This window comes from Orycteropus afer, unplaced genomic scaffold (genome assembly GCF_000298275.1).
Source record: "Orycteropus afer afer isolate SDZICR_OR568_19922 unplaced genomic scaffold, OryAfe1.0 scaffold00258, whole genome shotgun sequence".
NCBI lineage: Eukaryota > Metazoa > Chordata > Mammalia > Tubulidentata > Orycteropodidae > Orycteropus > Orycteropus afer.
In genome coordinates this window covers 307,666-314,613 of record NW_006921845.1, presented here as the reverse complement: position 1 = coordinate 314,613, position 6,948 = coordinate 307,666, and positions in this window count along the sequence as shown.

The window sequence follows — 6,948 nt, the reverse complement described above, 5'->3', positions numbered from 1 at the left end:
TTTTTTTAAGTATAGAGACTGTGCTCGTCAACTAAAAGGAGCTATTGTGGCATCCATAATGGATAAGGCATTTGGATGTGAACCAGAAGGTTGAAGGTTGATGCAACCAGAGGGAGGAAGATGAGGCAATTTACTTCCATAAAGAGTATAGCCTTGGAAACCTAATGGGAGTTCAGTGAGCTGGAATTGACTTGATGGCAGGGGGTTTGGTTTTTTTGGTTTTGCCCTCAATTGCTATTTATGCTTTTATTTAGGCAAGACTGCAAACAACTCTTGTAATGTATTAACAATATTGGCATAAACAGAACTAATGCTAAATAATTGACAATTTTGGGGAAGTGTCTAGAACCCATCCCTGAATGTCTATGTAGGTTTCTCCTGTATTATACTGAAGTACAAAAACAAATCACGCGGCAGAGAAGATTGGTAACCATGCCATAAGTTCCTACTCCATTCCCTTCACCATGCAAGCTCCCTTCCAAATCTTTTAAAAAACAGTAAAATATGAAATGTGCTAATCCATGACATCAGTGATAACCAAGGTAGAATATGTCACATTTATGTTCATCTCAAGTATAATATTTACACTAAAATATTATTGTCTTTAAGATAAAAGCTGAAAACAGAGAGGAACTATGAGAATTAATCTCATTAAAATAATATAATTTCAGATTACAACTTTTTCAACTAGGATTTTTTTCTTTTTAATGTTTGTACTTGTAACCTAAAAGCAACTACACATATATATTTAAAATCTTAAACATTCAAGATCCTCATCATTTCTAGAACTAACACAGGACAGGCTTGTGGGCATCAGAAGAAAATACATGGACCTGAGAATGAGAATTAACATAATAATTTGATGTTGCATCCAGAACAGAAATAGATAAAGCCTTCCTAAAAGACTCAACTCAAATTCAAACATTTGCTTAGAAAACAGTCAATCATGCTATATGAGAAACAACTTAGATTAGAGGTCCAAAGGCCCAAGTTCAGGTTCTAATTTATGGGAATGTGACTCTGAACAAGTACCTTTTTTTTTTTTTTTCCGTGAGTAAGTACCTAACAATCTCTGACTCTCAGCTTCTCATATATACAGAAACAGAATACATTCCCTGCATTAGCGATTTCAATCCTAATCGGTCCAAATTTATCATTCCAAGTAGGACATTTTTGAGAGTGATTATGGAAAAGTCCTAGCAAAAAACTGAATAGCTTCTTTAGTTATATGTCCCTCATTTGCATCCCACAGGTCTGTATTATGATGTCTACCACTGTAACTGGGCTCCTTAATATAGGATGATCCAATACGTGTTAATTAGCTAAGATAACAGTTACTTCATTACTTCACTGAACTGCTGTAAAACTTAAATATGATGATGTTCATGAGAGACTTTGATATATAATAAGATGCTACATAATATTACAGTTGCTATTGATAGCTCATACTTTGCACTAAGGAATTTAAAAAATTACCTGTATGGAGATGATGGTTGATGTCTTAAGCCTGAGAGAGTAGATATCATGAGGACAATAAAGGACTCAAGGCCAAACCTTGAGGAATACTACATTTTGGCAAAGGAGCAGGAAAGGGAGACATTTAAGAAGAAATAGATATATTCTTTGGAAAAAGGAAGAGAACCAGGAGAATGTGTTTTATATATTTTCACAAAGATGATTATTTTCTTTGTATCAGAGAATATATCCAACTAATTTCTGAATCCTAAGCAACAGTTTAGTGCTTGGTAATGATAGATGCTAAACTAATGATATAAACCAATGATAAATAAATGAATGAATTTTTGCATGCTGTTTTATAGAATGAATTCAGGAAAGAACTCTGAGATTACACAAATAAGAAGGATGCCCTCAGTTGTGTTGTTTTCCACAATCTTTGCTGCTCAGTTCTCTAGAATTAGGATAAAGAGTAACAATTCACAAAGATGGGGATTACCTCTGAGCACCTATGTAGTTAAAAGGGTTTTAAGGACTTAAATAAGAAAAATAAACACTGGGTTTCTACCCCTCTTTTTTTTTTTTTGTTTCATTTTCTTCTACAGAATCTGTATACCAAACATCTTTCTTCCACAGGTGCCATGGGATTGGGCTTGGATTTTCCAGCCAAGGGTACCAAACAGTCTTCTTTTCATTCAGAATCACATAGACAGAAGATGCTATGTGCCTGATGGAAACTCTTCTAATTGATTTCCTCAGTTAGAAGAAGCAAAAATATTTCCTACTTTTGTAGGATTTTAAATGGTCTCATTGTCCCTCTGGAGCCCCATCCCTGAGGTATCTGGAGACTCAGGGAGCAGGAACTCTCTGAGCACAGGTAGCAATTAAGTGTCAGATGTTGAGGGAATTGAGGAGTTAGGAAATAGAATATAACAGTCAAGTTAATCTTTAAAGGAATGGTGAATAAAGAGTTTATGATTCGCTCCTGCTACCCCACCCACTTCTCTGTTTTGGGAAGATATCCCCCTTCTCCTTTTATTCTCTAAAGACTTCAGCAACATGGCCTACTAATCTTTCACTTTTCTAATTACCACCTACTGTTTTAGGAGGTCTCATAAGGTAGTGCCTAAGGCAATTAACTGCTAACTAGAAGGCTGGTGGTTCAAATCCACCAGCCACTTCTGGAAAGAAGGTTGCGCAAACTAGTTCCATAGTGATAACACCTCAGAAACCCAAGGAGGGGTTGCTAACAGTCAGGTCCAACTCAACGGCCCATAACAACAACAACAACAACCACCTACTGTCTTAACTCCACGGTTGTGGAAGAAAACATAACATAATAAAGAGTATCCATCTTGGAGTCAGAAGATTCAGAATGTGAAGAATAAGTCTATTTTTCATTAGCTCTACGTTCTTCAACAGGTTAGTAATCCTCTCTGAGCACAAATTCGTGAAATGGAGTAATAATAGTACTATCTCATAGGGTAGTTGTGTGTGAGAACTAAATGTGATAATGCTTCCAAGCTTCCTGACATATGCTATGCACATATACTATGAGTTTTCCTAATTCTCAAGGTTTGTTGGAACTTAGATTTCTAAACTCCATAACTTAATTGGCAGACTCTTTCCTCTTTTATCCTTTATTCCTTCTTTCCTTCCTTTTCCAATTTTAAGATGAGTTTATGGTTTCCTTGTTTGTTTGGATGTGCTTGGTTGGTTTAGTTTTGTTTGTTTTAACTCCTAATAATTACAGAGAAAGAGACAATGATTAGAGAAAAATTAATAAACAAAAATAATAACAGGACTAGAGTTAGAAAAATGTAAGAAAGCTCGTGATCATTTTCATAATAATTATTTCTTTGTTGGGCACCATCAAGTCAATTCCAAGTCATAGTGACCCCATGTGACAGAGTAGAACTGCCCCAAAGAGTTTTCGTGGCTGTAATCTTTATGGAAGAAGATTGCCAAGTCTTTCTCCTGTGGAGCCAATGGGTGGGTTCAAACCATCAGCCTTCCAGTTAGCAGCTAAGTGCTTATCCATTTGTGCCACCAGGCTTCTTTTATAATAGACTGCTCAATATGGAGATCTAAAAGGCACATGGTTTTCTATATTCTCAGGTTTCAGCCAGGAAAATCCAACATGTGTCTATACGTGACAGATGTCTTAAAGAAGCCTTATTTAATTCTTACACCATATATATAAGGTAAGTATTATTAGTTCCATTTTACAAATGATGACATAGGCTCAGAGAAGTTAAATTATTTTCCCAAGATTACACAACTAGTAAATGGTAGAGATCAAGCCCCAAACATCTTAATCTAAAGCTCACAGATTTAATTCTGAGACAGAACCAAGTTGATTCTAACAATAACAAGCCTGTGCTTACCTTGTCTACTGGGTACTCCATCCCTGTTATACCAAACGAAAAGCAAACTCATTGTCATCAAGTTAATTCTGACTCATAGCAACCCCTTTAGGGTTTCCATGGTTGTAAATATTTACAGGAGCAGATTGCCCAGTTTTCCTCCTATGGAGCAGCTGGTGGGTTTGAATCATTGACCTTTTGTTTAGTAGCCCAAAGCCTTAACTCCAGTGCCACCAGAACTCCTTCCATGCCCCTTAAAACCAAAACTAAACTCACTGCTGTCGAGTCCATCCAACTCAAAGGGACCCCTCCTTGGGTTTCTGAGGCGATATCACTACAGAAGTAGATTGCCAAACCTTCGTTCCGAGGAGTGGCTGGTAGGATTGAACCACCAGCCTTCTGGTTAGCAGTCAAGTGCTTTAGGCACTATGCCACCAGAGCACCCTGGGGGACTGTAAATTTGAAAAGAGGCTTTGATTCTGTAGGAAGGTACTATGGGGTTGGAAGAGAGAGAGAGAGAGATGCCAGCCACACCTTCAAGCAGAATCTTTGCTGTGGTGAAAAAATGTGAAACTGTTTTCACTACAGATGAGTAAGCAAGCACAAGTAAGCCTGTGTTTACCTTGTTTATTGGGTAATCCAACACTGCAATACATTGGAACCTGCTTCCTAGTTTTATCTCTAATTTTTTGAGCCTTTGTATGAGCGAAGTATGTTCTTCATTAGTCTAAAAGATTTTGACTGGTTGTTTCCATTCCTATGGGTTATTGCCCTAGTCCTCATGATCCAAGATGGATTACTCAGAGTATATCTGCATTCCCACCAGTGAGCAAAAATGGGGGAAAGCGAAGGAGAGACCATACCCCTTCTTGGACATATGATCATAGAGTGCACACATCATTTCTTATATACCATCGGCCAGAACTTAGATATAGGGTTACATCTAGCTTTGGATGAGTCTGGGAAATGTCATTATTCTGAATGGTTATGTTGTTTTTAGTTGTTCTTGAGTCAGGTCCAACTCATGTTAGCCTTCTGTGCTAACAGAACAAAATGTTGCCTGGCCCTATGCTGTCTTCATGATCATAGGGTTGTTATGAGCCAGCATTGACTCAAGAGCAATAGAGTTTTGAGTTTTTATTATATTATGCCTCTTTCTTTGTCTCTCTCTCTCTGTGTGTATATATATATATAAGCTCTGGTAGTGTAGAGCCTAAGGCATTTGACTGCTACCAGAAGGCTGGCAGTTCAACTATACCAGCCACTGCTCAGAAAGAAGACTGGGCAATCTACTTCTGTAGTGATACCATCTCAGAAACCCAAGGAGGGGTCGCTATGAGATTAGATAGAGATAGAGATAGAGATAGAGATATTTTTTGAGTGTGTGTGCGTGTGTGTGTATACTTCATGTTCATTAAGATCCTTTGGATCCTTACAACCCAGGGAGTTATATAAGTTATCTCCATTTTGTAAATAAAAACAAACTCAGAAAGAGTAAATGTGTCACAATAAATACATCACAGAGATCAAAATAAAGCCTGAACCTTTGATACCACATTGTATAGTCTTTACCTTACACAGAGTCTGAACTCTGTGACTTTCTTTAAGCCTCAGATTTGACAGGTTCATTTTGAAATAGAGACCACTTGGGAAACTTGGTCACCAGTATTATCCTTTAACCAGGAAAATGAACACAGATATTCCCGGTTATTTACACTGTTACCTCATAAATTAGACTTTTGTGACCCTGATGAAATAGCCTTAAGTGACAAGTGTTGGAAAACTATCCATAGACTCTTGAGATTCTCTCAGTAAAGCAGAAATGTATGCATTAACCATGGTTCCTCTCCTTCCCTTCATGCTGTAGGGAAGACACAACTTGGGAAAATTAGAGATGATAGTTAAACTGTAACTTTAAACAGTAAACTTCTTAGTCACACTGCCTGGAACACAATAAACCCTTGGTTATTAATTACAGAAACATTAGTTTTTTATGTCATTGTTGATGTTAGTATTGCTGAATTTTCACTTTTCCAAACCAACTCACTGCTGTTTAATCAGATCCAACTCATAGGGACCTTGGGTTTTTGAGGTGGTATCACTACAGAAGTAGATTGCCCAATCTTCCTTCCAAGGTAAATCCCTTCTCTTTGCCTATCCTCTCTTTGTTCATTAGTGGAGATGAGGCAAAGAAAGGGCAAGTGTTTCAGGGTTTAAGAATTATCCGCTGATAGTCTGTTTATGCTATAAATTAGGGCACCTAGATTTGCCTCTATTTTATCTTTCATAGACTATCAAGCATAACACAAAATGCTAGAGCAGCAGAAGAGAAACTAGATGAGTAGGACCTTTTTAAACTCTTACGTACATCGAAAGACTTCTCAAAAACGGTGAAAAGAGAACCTACAGATTGGGGAAAAAATTAGTTATGAAATCTCTTGACAAGGGACTTATCTCTAAAATTTATGAAAATTTATAGAAAACTTCAACACCTCAACACTAAAGAGACAAACAATCCAATTCAGAAATGGGCAAAGGACATAAACAGACACTGCTAAAGAAGATATACAGGTGGCCAACAAACACATGATGAAATGCTCATGATCATTAGCCATTCCAAAACCAAACCAAACTCACTGCCATTGAGTCAGATCCGACTCATAGAGACCCCTCCTTGGGTTTCCAAGGCAGTATTACTACGGAAATAGATTGCTATATCTTTCTTCCGAGGAGTGGCTGGTGGGTTTGTTATTTTCAACTAACAAATAATTCCAAGAAAATAACAAATATAATAACAAATGATGCCGAGGTTGTAGAGAGATTGGAACCCTCATACACTGCTGCTGGGATGATAATATGGTGCAGTCACTATGGAAGACAGTATGGTGTTTCTTTAAAAAATTGAAAATAGAAATAACATTTGATCCAGCAATTCCATTACTAGGAATATATCCTAAGGTTGTGAGAGACAGGACATGAACTGACATATGCACAGTCATGTTCATCACAACACAATTCACTATAGCAAAGAAATGGAAACATCCTAAATGGCTATAAACAGATGAATTGATAACCAAACTATGGTACATTTACACAACGGAATACTATATGCAACAGGAGCTCTGGT